Consider the following 13889-nt stretch of genomic DNA (forward strand, 5'->3'; position numbering starts at 1 on the left):
CACAGAGGGAGCTGGTATCCATGGCCCCTTCCCTGGCTATTAATATCAGCCCACAGCTGTCTAGTTTAGCCTTTGCTGGTTAGATTTTATAGGGGGACCCCGCATCAATTTTTTTCTGGGGTCGCCCTGTACTCTAGCCAGTAAAGGCTAAACAACAGCTGTGGGCTGATATGAATATCCAGGAACATTGTAGGCTAATGACCACTTCCCCGGCAACTAATATCAGCCCCTAGTGGTCGGCTTTCACTCTGCTGGTTAAAAAAATGAAGCGGGAGGCTACGCCATTTTTTTTTTTTTTTAATTTCAGGCTCTGTGCCCACGATCCGGACGTAGCAGCGCTTTGGGTGCATATTTTTTGCTGTGTCCAAAACGTTGTTTTGAACGCTGGCAATTCCGCAGGTGTTCACTGAACCATGCAGATTTACTGCATTCTATACTTTCTAGTGGTCAAATTTCTGTTGCGGACACTAGCGACTCCGCAAGAGAATTTTACATGCTGTGGTCCTGAAAGACGCGCTGCATGTCAGTGTCCACGGGTGATCCGCAGCCTCAGATGCACGCATAGTGGACATGGCATTTCTAAAGATCCCATCCACTATGCTGTAACATCTGGACACTGTGGGTTTGACACTGTATAAACACGCAGCGTCAAAACTGTAGCGGCTCCTGATTGTGGCCATGTACCCAAACTCACCCGCAGCATGTCAATTTCTGATGCGGACACACTAGCCTCCGCTGCAGATTTTGACCGACTGAAGTGTCATTATTTGCAGTGGATTCACATGTACCAACAACGAAAGTGCGGCATTAGAGCACCACGATTTGGACGCAACAAAAATACGTTGTGTCCAAAGCGCTGCTGAGTGGGGGGGACGTAGGGGCTAAAAAACCAGCTGTGAGATGTTAATTATGGCCAGGGACCATATTTGCCCAATAGCACCTTACCATGCTAAAATTAGCAGCTCACAACAGCTGCATAAATTACATGAATAGAAATGCTAATGAAGATTGGGTGAATGGAACTAGCTATTTTGCTTGGTGATGTCAAGGTGTCAATCAGACCTTTTCATGACCAAACTTAATTAAAGTAAAGTGTTACATAAACACACAGACAGTGTAAACACTTTATTTGAAATACAACAGACACATTATTTAATCATTTAAATGAACCAATATACTCACCCGAGTTCTGATGGTAATGCAAGGGTTTAAGCAATGTCCCACCACATAACTTTATTTAGCTCCAAAAAGTATTCATTGATGTACAAAAAAGCTTACAAAAACGCATGTAAAAAAACACGTCAAAAACACATGTGAAATCCGCATGTTTTTTCTGCCAGGGAGAGGCAAAAACACTCAGGAAATTTCTGCTTCAAATACGAATCGTGCGCACATAGCCTAATACTTTTTTCTGCAGTAAATTAGTCACATTTGCTACTATCATTTTTGACACCACTGACACCAGCTTGTGGCATTCTTCTGGGTGTATTAAGTTGTTTTTATTATGGCAAAAAATGCTGCAGGTGGATGTTCACTGGCAGTTAATAGCGAATTCTGAAACACTATAATACACTGTGTATTTTTTGTGGCTCTATTTCTGGGTTTTAGCCCTTTTTCTAAAGTGCAGTACTCTCTGCTGTATTTTTTCCAAGGTATTTTTACATATAATTAATGAGACAATTCTATTTAGAGGTTAAAAAGCCATTCAGACCAAAGTCCTCACACAAACACAATGGTGGCTGAAGGGAACACGTCAGCACGTTTTCCCAATATAACCTAAAGCCACCACCATTACCTGCTCGTGTAACATAGTCAGCAATCTGTATATAAGCACCCAACTCCCCCCGAATATCCCAAAAATATATTTTATAATTCTCTTGCGCAGTATGCTAATTGGCGCTATCCAATGGGCATTGCTGGTCTTTGCCTGGCACCCTGATTGCTGTTGGCGCATTTTGAAACATGCACACGATGCTGTAAATCTCACGCCTGCACAGGCGCACTTTGTGCTACTACGAGCGCATTTACATTAAAGGACCTTGCTCTGCACCTGCGCAGGCCTGTGCTTCAGCTTCTCAGGTGTGAGATTTACAGAGCTTTGTGAATGATGCAGGATGCATCATTCACATCAATCAAGACAGGAGGATGCAATTGTGGGGCGAAATGGGTCTCGTGCACAGATAGGCAGCGCCCACTGGACCAGACCACACCAATCATACGGCGCAGGAGAATTATAAAAGGTATTTTTTGGACATGTAGGGGGGATATTGGGGGCTCACATACAGATTGTTGACAGTAATACAAGAGGAGGTAAGGTGGTGGCTTTAGTTTATATTTTGAAAACCTGCTGACATGTTCCTGAGAGCAACATAACAGGGCAAGAAAGCCTGAATCCAGGGATGTATCACCTACTGGGCGGCTTGGTGTAGTTTTCACAGCATACCTGTCTGATGTAGATGTAGCAGGATTAAGTTTTCTCATCAGTGTATAACCCCACCCACACCCCTGACTGGCAGCTTCCTGTGTAGTGAACACAGACTTCTCCCGGAAGCCAACCAACAAGCTTTTCCGATGTGGGCACTTCCAGACCAATCACAGCTATGCCAAGTCTTGACATGGCTGTGCTTGCCCGATGCACCATGTTATATAAAAAAAAAAAAAGATGGAGTCCCCCCTATTTTTGTTAAAAAGTGCTGGTAAAGCAGACAGCTGTGGGCTGCAATCCCCTGCTGTCTGCTTTATCTTGGCTGGTTATCAAAAATAGAAGGGTCCCCACGCCATTATTTTAATTTAAAAAAACAGCAAGAGATCCCCCCCCCCCTATTTTTGACAACCAGCCAAGGTAAAGCAGACAGCTAGGGGCTGGGAAGATCCATGAATATTTGGCCCTCCCCCACCTAAAAATTGCAGCCTGGAGCCACCCCAGAAAAGATGCCTTGCCTGGCTCTTCCTGCTTGCCCTGGTGCATTGACAAATGTGGTAATATTTTGGGGTTCATGTCAGCTGACATCAAGCCTAGAGGTTAGTAATGGGGCAGCGTCTATCAGACACCCCCATTACTAACCCGGTAAATGAATAGTCAAAAAAAAAACACAGACACCGGAAAAAAAATACTTTATTTGAATAAAAACTCTCCCAAACTCCCTCATGTACTCATTTATTAAATTAAAAATAAATCCATGAAGCTGGGATGGCAATCCAAGAGTGTAATGTCACACAACGTCCATTGAATCCAATGAAGATTCATTCAGAGAAAGTTCTCAGAATGACACTACATAGTTCACTCCCGTTCAGCAGCAGGCATGGAATTCTCACACTCCTGTCTGCCGCTGACCGCGAGTAATTCTATTGAGCCCTGTTCTCAGAAGGAGGCTCAATAGGGTTATTCACGGTCAGCAGTAGGCATGAGCGTGAGAATTTCCGTGCCTTCCGCTGAACGGGAGTGAACTATGTAGACTTGTTCTGAGAACTTTCGGGGGCAAGAAAAGGTGATCGCCGATACTCACCTCTCCTGCTGGAGTCCAATGCTGTCTGCCATGGCTTCCCTGATGTTGCCATGACGGCCCGATGTCGTCATGACAATATCCGGGCCACTAGATGGCAGGAAGATACTTTGATCATGCGCTATAAAGGGGTTAAATGTGCTCACCACACATCTAGATAAGTTTCCTGAGGGGTCTAGTTTCCAAAATGGTGTCACTTGTGGGGGGTTTCCACTGTTTAGGCACATCAGGGGCACATCTGCTAATTATTCAAGCAAATTTTACATTGAAAAAGTCAAATGGCGTTCCTTCCCTTCCGAACCCTGCCGTATGCCCACGCAGTGGTTTTCCCCCACATATGGGGTATTGGTTTACTCAGGAGAGACTGCACAACAAGTAGCATGGTGCAATTTCTCCTGTTACCCTCATGAAAATGCAAAATTGGAGGCTGAAAAACATTTTTGTGTGAAAATTTTATTTTTATGGCTCAATGTTCTAAACTTCTGTGAAGCACCTGAGGGTTCAAGGTGCTGACCACACATCTAGATAAGTTCCCTGAGGGGTCTAGTTTCCAAAATGGTGTCACTTGTGGGGGGGTTTCCACTGTTTAGGCACATCAGGGGCTCCACAAACGCAACATGGCGTCCGCTAATCATTCAAGCAAATTTTACATTCAAAAAGTCAAATGGCGCTCCTTCCCGTCCTAACCCTGCTGTGCGCCCAAACAGTGGTTTTCCCCTCACATATGGGGTATCTGCGTACTCAGGGGAAATTGCACATCAAATTTTGGGTCCCATTTTTTTCCTGTTACCCCTGCGAAAAAAAATGGGTCTAAAATAACATTTTTGTGAAAAAAGTTAAATGTTAATTTTTTTCTTCCACATTTCAAAAAGTCCTGTGAAGCACCTGAAGGGTTAATAAACTTCTTGAATGTGGTTTTGAGCACCTTGAAGGGTGCAGTTTTTAGAATTGTGTCACTTTTGGGTATTTTCGGTCATAAAGACCTCTCAAAGTGACCCCTTCAAATGTGATGTGGTCCCTTAAAAAATGGTTTTGCAAATTTTGTTGTAAAAATGAGAAATCGCTGGTCAACTTTTAACCCTTATAGCACCCTAATAAAAAAAAAAAAATTTGGTTCCAAAATTGTGCTGATGTAAAGTAGACATGTGGGAAATGTTATTAACTATTTTGTGTGACATATCTTGGATTTAAGGGCATACAGATTACAATTTTGAAAATTGCAAAGTTTTCGCCAAATTTCCATTTTTTTCACAAATAAACGCAAGCGATATCGAAGAAATTTTACCACAATCATGAAGTACAATATGTCACGAAAAAACAAACTCAGAATCAGGGGGATTCGTTGAAGTGTTCCAGAGTAATTACCTCATAAAGTGACAGTGGTCAGAATTGTAAAAATTGGCCTGGTCATTAACGTGCAAACCACCTTGGGTTGTAAAGGGGTTAAGGGGGCCACAAGGGTGGTTAGTTGCCCAGTGTGCAAACTTAAAGATGCAAAAAAATGTAAAAAAATGAATGTAGCTGCATCTCTTGTGCTGAAGATCCAGTGCAGTGCACTTACTCCAGACTTCTGTCTGAGCGCTACTTTTCTGGTGGTATACCTTTTATCTGTATGGGTGTCAATAAGACGCTCATACAGTTGGATGTTGTAGTAGATCAGGAAGTCACAGGTGCCCTACACCACCACTCTCCGTTCTGTAGGCCGAAGGCTGCTGTTTACATGTAACTGCCCCAACGCAGGAGGCATAAGTCCTGGACCGCTCGGGGTGCAGGACCACATGTACATAAACATTTTTTTTCTGTGTGGGTGGGACGCACCAAGGTGACGGTATTACTTTTAGAGGGGGCACTCATTACTTTTTAAGAGGACATTAAAGGGAACCGGTTATCAGCTTATACCCCTAGAAGGTACTAGAAGCACTTTATCCGCCTCTTAGTACCCTATATACTGATGCCTGTATGAGCCCTAAATGCTAAATGTAATTGTTTAAAAGCCAAAGTTCTACGGTCCCTACTTTCCCTGCCTGCAGTCTTCGTACTAGTTCGGGAAAGTCATCAATCAATGCCACTGCGTGACATTGGGGTAGAAATGGCATGGCTCTCTCTCCTCCTTTCCGATCTAAAAATAAATCTATAATAAAAAATAAAATCCATAATGTGCTCCTAATGCCTTAAAGGGGGTGACAAGTTCCCTTTAATATTTTCTAAACAGAATATTACTACTACGTTCAGGTGTGCAACATTTACCATGACCTAGCAGCAGTCAACCCATAGCGCGTGACACTGTGTATACTCACTATACAATGCAGAAATCATATGGAATAATGCAATATGCATCTCTGCTACAAATATATCTAGTCCATACTGTCCTTTGTGAACAACATCCATACGAAGCTCTCTGTTCACACAGTAGATGCGTAAATGTACCATTCTGGAGTGCCGCCTGTCTGTGTCTCATTTCTGAAAAGCTCTAATTATAAAAAAGGCAACACCCCTGGATAATAAGCACTGGGGGACTTGTGAAATCTGTAATAACTCTCACTGATTTGCTGCAAAAAAAAAATATAAGAAGGCTCAATTCCCACAATGAGATTTCAACACTGCATTTACATGGAAAAAATGCAAGTACAGTATTTTTGGGACTATAAGACGCACTTATTTCCCCCCAAATTTGGGAGGAAAAATCGGGGGTGCATCTTATAGTCTGAACATAGAGCTTACCTGATAGTTGCGTGATGGTGGAGCAGGATCGCAGGGCCCTCCATTCCCTCCCTCCTTCAGGAACCTGACGGCGGCAGCAGAATAGGGGAGATGCTGCGGGCAGGTGTTTGGTAGGGGCCGGTGTCTGGCTGGGGGCCAGTGAGTGGCATGTGCAGCTTTCCAGTGGGTGCGGCCATCTTCCTGAAGCTATGATCTACAGGAAAAAAGCGGCTTTAGCCAGAGCATGCGCAGACTGGTAGCTCGGGCGGCCGTTTTCCTGTAGATCAGAGCTTCAGGAAGATGGCCACGCACACAGGAAAGCTGCGCACGCCGCTCGGCCACGCCACTCACCGGCCCCCAGCCAAACACCGGGATTCAGCCATTTCACCTCTTCTGCCGCAGCCACCAGGTTCCTGAGGGAGGGAACAGAGGGCCCTGTGATCCTGCTCCACCACCACAACTCCCCGATGCTGGAGCACCAGCTTCCTGAAAGACCCTGCCTCCTGTGACCTCCGCTCCACCACCTCCCAGGTAAAATACCATACCTATTCAGACTAAGTCAGACCCCCATTTCATAAAAAAATTATATATTTATTTTTTTATTTTTTATATTCCACCCCAAAATTTGGGGTGCATCTTAAAGTCTGAAAAATACAGTAACCTATTTTACATAATGGGTGCAGAAAATCAGCAACATCAACAACTCACCAAAAGCTCATAATGGGCACAAAGCCTAGCAGCTCTAGAAAAAAATATTTCAAACGTATTAATACGTCCTATGTCATCACCCCCGGTTCAGTGAGGGCTCCGGCGGTGAGCCCGACCTGAACCGAGCACATGTCAGCTGATTATTACAGCTGACATGTGCCCGCAACAGCCGAGGGTGGAATCGTGATCCACCCGCGGCTGTTAACATGTTAAATGCCACTGTCAATCTCCGACAGCGGCATTTAACGAGCGCTTCCTGGAAGCGCGTCCTAAGCCCCGCCCCTCGGCGACCCAATCATGTGATCGCGGGTCACCGATGGGCATGCATGACAACCCAGGGTCTGCAGCAGACGCCTGCGGTTGTCATGAGCTGGTCGCTATGAGCGCCACCTAGTGGTCGGCGTTCATCGCACAGGACCATTTCTGCTGCATGCAGGGGATCTGCTCGTCCCCTGTATGTAGCAGAGCCGATCAAACAAGTGCTGCTTCTAGTCTCCTATGGAGACTATTGAAGCATGCAAAAAGTAAAAAAAAGTTTTTAAAAATATAAAAAAAATTAAATATAAAAAGTTTAAATCACCCCCCTTTTGCCCCATTCAAAATAAAAAAAAAAAAATAAAAAAAAAAAAAAACACACATACACATTTGGTATCACCGCGTTCAGAATTGCCCGAACTATCAATATAAAAAAAGAATTAATCCGATCGGTAAACGGCGTAACGAGAAAAATTCTAAACGCCAGAATTACGTTTTTTTGGTCGCCACAAAATTGCAATAACGGGCGATCAAAACATCAGATCTAACCCAAAAATGGCATCAATAAAACTTCAGCTCGATGCGCAAAAAATAAGCCCTCACCCAGCCCCAGATCCAAAAAAATGGAGACGCTACAAGTCTCAGAAAATAGCACCATTTTTTTTTTTAACCAAACTTTGGAATTTTCTTTCACCACTTAAATAAAAAAAAAGAACCTATACATGTTTGGTGTCTACGAACTCGTAATGATCTGGAGAATAACAATGGCAGGTCAGTTTTAGGATTCAGTGAACGTGGTAAAAAAAAAAAAAAAAGAAATCTGGAGAATTGCACTTTTTTTGCAATTTCACCGCACTAGGAATTTTTTTCCCCATACATGATATAGTAAAACTAGTAATAGCGTTGAAATGTACAACTCATCCAACAAAAATTAAGCCCTCACACTATCATATTGACCAAAAAATAAAAACGCTATGGCTCTGGGAACAAGGGGAGCAAAAAACAAAAACGGAAAATGGCTCGGGGGTGAAAGGGTTAAAGCAAGATAAAAAGGGGCTGAATATAAAAAAAATCTTTAAGATGTAGAGTTTTGCCTATAAAAAAAACCTCCCAGCTGTGGCAAAAAAATAACTAAATATCTTATAATGGATGAGGAGTAACCATTTAGGGTATGTTCACACACTGCAGTTTTTTCAGCACCAAAAATCAGAGTGATGGCAGGAAAACCGCTTCATACAATAAACACGTTTTTATTTGCATTTTCATGGGTGTGAAGTGCTGAGGAAACACTGGAGGTGCGGACATGCTGCGTCTGGCAAAAAAAGAGCAGCCGAGCTCAGAATGAGCTGAAGAAAAATGCAGCGTGTGAACAAGGTTTCAGAACTCTCTGATTATACAGGTGTGTAAAACACTGCATATTCTATATACCAAATACACTGCTAAAAAACAGTGCAAAAGCACATGAGCATAACCTTACAGTCACAATTTTCTACTGCCGTACATCCTATCATCAGAATGGTTAATGGAATAATGACAGAGCAGTGATAAGGATCATATAACAATATAATACATCAGTAGAGCTGCTCCTCTTACAGACAGAGCTGCCATCCTCCTGTCACACATGGGGCAGCAGTAATGAATGTAGTGCAGTCCTCAGTACTATGGGAAGTGGAGGTTATAAGCGAGGAGCCACTGCACTACACAGCATGGAGCACACAGGCAGCGCACATAGCACCGGCGGACACAGCACTTACCGGCACAGTGCACACCCACAGCTCCTACTCTTCTACACTGACTGAGCAGGAACAGCTGCTGCGCCAGGTGCCACTCCCCGCCCACCAATCAGAGGCCGGCACTCCCGGGGCGGACCTAATAGGGAACACCAACATTGCGGCCTGCACTGCTGCTCCTGTGGATGGAGCCGGGACTTCGATTTCATGCAGTGTCCGTCCTGTGCTAACCTTCCACGGCGATGACTTTTGTCTACTACATTTTTACATTTCTTAGGGCAGACATTATAGTGTCTAAGTTATGCCGGTTCTAGTTACTCTCTTCTCTGTGAACATAAGATTTACTACTGTTAGCTACAGCCTTCTCTATGGTGACCCTATAAATAGCTTATATATGTTGTGTTTTTTATGACTTTATACACTGCTCAAAAAATAAAAGGAGCACTTAACAGAATATAACTCCAAGTAAATAAAACTTCTGTGAAATCAAACTGTCCACTTAAGGCCCCGTCACACTAAGCGATGCAGCAGCGATCCCGACAACGATACGACCTGTCAGGGATCGTTGCTGCATCGCTAATACATCACTGGTGAGCTGTCAAACAGGCAGGCTCACCAGCGATCAGGGGAGCAGCGATATCGTGGAAAGAATCGTTCCACGATGTCCTGCTCCCGTTACCAGCCTGCTGCAAGCAGGAGCAGGCTGGTAACTATGGTAAACATCGGGTTACTAAGTGCGCGTGTGCCCCTAGTAACCCGCTGTTTACCATGGATACCACTCTGCTACGGTGCACCGGGAGCCTCCGCGCACCGTAGCAGAGTGGTATCCATGGTAAACAGCGGGTTACTAAGTGCCCGCGTGCCCCTAGTAACCCGATGTTTACCATAGTTACCAGCTAGATCGTTGGTCCCGCTGGTCACACACAGCGATGTGTGCTGGCCAGCGGGAGGCCAACGACCAAAAAATGGTCCAGGACACTTTGCAACGATCAGCGACCTCACAGCAGGGGCCTGATCGTTGCAAAGTGTCACACACAGACATCGCTGGTGAGTCACCAAAACCGTGACTCAGCAGCGATATCGCTAGCGATATCGCTATGTGAGACGGGGGCTTTAGGAAGCAACACTGATTGACAATCAATTTCACATGCTGATGTGCAAATGGAATAGACAATAGATGGAAATTATTGGCAATTATCAATACACCCTCAATAAAGGAGTGGTTCTGCAGGTGGGGACCACAGACCACATCTCAGTACCAATGCTTTCTGGCTGATGTTTTGGTCACTTTTGAATGTTGGATGTGCTTTCACACTCGTGGTAGCATGAGACGGACTCTACAACCCACAGAAGTTGCTCAGGTAGTGCAGCTCATCCAGGATGGCACATCAATGCGAGCTGTGGCAAGAAGGTTTGCTGTGTCTGTCAGCATAGTGTCCAGAGGCTGGAGGCGCTACCAGGAGACAGGCCAGTACACCAGGAGACGTGGAGGGGGCCGTAGGAGGGCAACAACCCAGCTGCAGGACCGCTACCTCCGCCTTTGTGCAAGGAGGAACAGGAGGAGCACTGCCAGAGCCCTGCAAAATGACCTCCAGCAGGCCACAAATGTGCATGTGTCTGCACAAACAGAAACCGACTCCATGAGGGTGGTATGAGGGCCCGACGTCCGCAGATGGGGGTTGTGCTCACAGCCCAACATCGTGCAGGACGCTTGGCATTTGCCACACAACACTAGGATTGGCAAAGTCGCCACTGGCGCCCTGTGCTCTTCACAGATGAAAGCAGGTTCACACTGAGCACATGTGACAGACGTGACAGAGTCTGGAAACGCCGTGGACACGATCTGCTGCCTGCAACAGTCTTCAGCATGACCGGTTTGGCAGTGGGTCAGTAATGGTGTGGGGTGGCATTTCTTTGGAGGGCCGCACAGCCCTCCATGTGCTCGCAAGAGGTAGCCTGACTGCCATTAGGTACCGAGATGAGATGCTCAGACGCCTTGTGAGACCATATGCTGGTGCAGTTGACCCTGGGTTCCTCCTAATGCAGGACAATGCCAGTCCTCATGTGGCTGGCATGTGTCAGCAGTTCCTGCAAGATGAAGGCATTGAAGCTATGGACTGGCCCGCCCGTTCCCCAGACTTGAACACATCTGGGACATCATGTCATCATGTCTGAGAACCAATTCTGTGGAGAGGCGCACATGGTGTGACTGCAGGAGTGAACACCCCCTACCAAATTCATTAAAATCATACATAGGCCTCATTCAGACATCTGTGTTTCTTCACATGCACAAAATATGATCCAAGTGTCATCAGTGTTTTGGATTCAGGTTTTCATCAGTGTTTGTTCAGTGACAGTTCTTACCATCAATTTTTCATAATTGTTTTTCACAAAGGAACAAATAAGTAAATAGCAAAGTTTCTCCTATCCATTACAGTATTAATCACAGACAGCACATCAGTGTGCTGTCCGTGATTTTCAGAAACGCATATTTACATATTTGTATTAGTAATTTTCAGCCATGATACTGGTAATAAAATGGACACGTCTCTGTGATTTTTTGGGTGAACACACGGTCCGTAAAAAAAAAACTACAAACGTGAACAGCCCTGAAGACTATACATGAAAATCACTGGTAGAACATGTACAGTACAGACCAAAAGTTTGGACACACTTTCTCATTTAAAGATTTTTCTGTATTTTCATGGTTTAATAAATGGGATTTCTTGCCTTATAAATGGGGTTGGGACCATCAGTTGTGTTGTGCAGAAGTCTGGTGGATACACAGCTGATAGTCCTACTGAATAGACTATTAGAATTTGTATTATGGCAAGAAAAAAGCAGCTAAGTAAAGAAAAACGAGTGGCCATCATTACTTTAAGAAATGAAGGTCAGTCAGTGCGAAAAATTGGGAAAACTCTGAAAATGTCCCCAAGTGCAGTTGCAAAAACCATCAAGCGCTACAAAGAAACTGGCTCACATGAGGACCGCCCCAGGAAAGGAAGACCAAGAGTCACCTTTGCTTCTCAGGATAAGTTTATCCGAGTCACCAGCCTCAGAAATCGCAGGTTAACAACAGCTCCGATTAGAGACCAGGTCAATGCCACACAGAGTTGTAGCAGCAGACACATCTCTACAACAACTGTTAAGAGGAGACTTTGTGCAGCAGGCCTTCATGGTAAAATAACGGCTAGGAAACCACTGCTAAGGACCGGCAACAAGCAGAAGAGACGTGTTTGGGCTAAAGAACACAAGGAATGGACATTAGACCAGTGGAAATCTGTGCTTTGGTCTGATGAGTCCAAATTTGAGATCTTTGGTTCCAACCTCCATGTCTTTGTGCGACGCTGAAAAGGTGAACGGATGGACTTTACATGCCAGATTCCCACCGTGAAGCATGGAGGAGGAGGTGTGATGGTGTGGGGGTGCTTTGCTGGTGACACTGTTGAGGATTTATTCAAAATTGAAGGCATACTGAACCAGCATGGCTACCACAGCATCTTGCAGCGGCATGCTATTCCATCCGGTTTGCGTTTAGTTGGACCATCATTTATTTTTCAACAGGACAATGACCCCAAACACACCTCCAGGCTGTGTAAGGGCTATTTGACCAAGAAGGAGAGTGATGGGGTGCTACACCAGATGACCTGGCCTCCACAGTCACCAGACCTGAACCCAATCGAGATGGTTTGGGGTGAGCTGGACCGCAGAGTGAAGGCAAAAGGGCCAACAAGTGCTAAGCATCTCTGGGAACTCCTTCAAGATTGTTGGAAGACCATTTCCGGTGACTACCTCTTGAAGCTCATCAAGGGAATGCCTAGAGTGTGCAAAGCAGTCATCAAAGCTAAAGGTGGTTACTTTGAAGAACCTAGAATATTAGACATATTTTCAGTTGTTTCACACTTTTTTGTTAAGTATATAATTCCACATGTGTTAATTCATAGTTTTGTTGCCTTCAGTGTGAATGTACAATTTTCATAGTCATGAAAATACAGAAAAATGAGGTGTGTCCAAACTTTTGGTCTGTACTGTATGTGAAAACACATGTCTGAGTGAGGCCTTAGACATAAACATATTGATTGCAGTTTGAGGCTGTGAGACCACTATGCATTTTTTAAGCATTTCCGCAGCGGCAATTCCACTGCAGAAACGCTTAAAAAATGCTTGGCAGAAGGTCTGCCATGTTCCCCAATGATAATCCGCATGTGCTGTGCACATGCTGTGGAAATTTCCGCTGCGGATTATCATTGCCGAAAAATCCGCAGCACTAACAATTGTTTTGCGGAATCGCGGCGTTTTCGCCGCCATTGACTTGCATTGGACCGCATGTCATCCGCATCACTGAATCTGTACATGCGGATTCCATGCGCTTCAATGTGCGGATGGTACCCGGGTTTGGAGAAGAGGAGACTCTCCTCCGGACCCGGGTACCACAGTACCTGTAAGGCTATGTGCCCACGATGCAGAAATGAAGCAGAAAATTTCTGCAGCATTTCTGCATCTCTCTGGCAGAAAAAACGCATGCAGATTGTGCATGCGTTTTTCCTGCAGAATACATGCGGATCCACATGCGGATTCACATGCGTTTCCGCATGCAGATTGACAAGCGCTTTCCAGGCGATAGCATCACTTGGAAAGTGCTTGACAACTAGGTCACACTGTATAAATCCATGCAAACGGCATGGATTTATACAGTGTGAACCGTAAAAATTAAAACAAATAAAGCTATACTCACCCCCGAGGCCCCGGCGTGGCTGCAGCGCTCGTTCCTGTCTGGTTCCCGGCTGCCGGCATATCGCGAGACAGAGCGGCGAAGGGCCTGCGGTCACATGACTGTGACGTCACCGCAGGTCCTCAAGCGATGCCGGCATTCAGAGAGAAGCCGCCGGACAGGTGAATATAACTTTATTTGTTATTTTATTCTTTTTTTACAGGTACAATGGTACCCAGGTCTGGATGAGAGTCTCCTCTCCTACAGAACTGGGTACCATCC

General features: G+C 45.0%; 1 protein-coding gene across 4 annotated transcripts in view; it reads right to left on the minus strand.

The window, feature by feature from the left end:
* LRRC20 (leucine rich repeat containing 20) overlaps positions 1-9017 on the minus strand; it is a 742986-nt gene extending 733969 nt beyond the window's left edge. For 3 of the 4 annotated variants that reach the window (XM_073685732.1, XM_073685728.1, XM_073685730.1), the window contains exon 1: positions 8921-9017. The gene's annotated coding sequence lies outside the window, so the exon portion shown is untranslated. Of the gene's footprint in view, positions 1-5868; positions 5994-8920 lie in introns of those variants that run through there. The other variant, XM_073685729.1, reaches the window with a different exon arrangement.
* Positions 9018-13889: the final 4872 nt, after the last annotated feature.

This window comes from Phyllobates terribilis, unplaced genomic scaffold (genome assembly GCF_046119375.1).
Source record: "Phyllobates terribilis strain yellow unplaced genomic scaffold, ASM4611937v1 Scaffold_5__5_contigs__length_657084704, whole genome shotgun sequence".
Classification (NCBI taxonomy): domain Eukaryota; kingdom Metazoa; phylum Chordata; class Amphibia; order Anura; family Dendrobatidae; genus Phyllobates; species Phyllobates terribilis.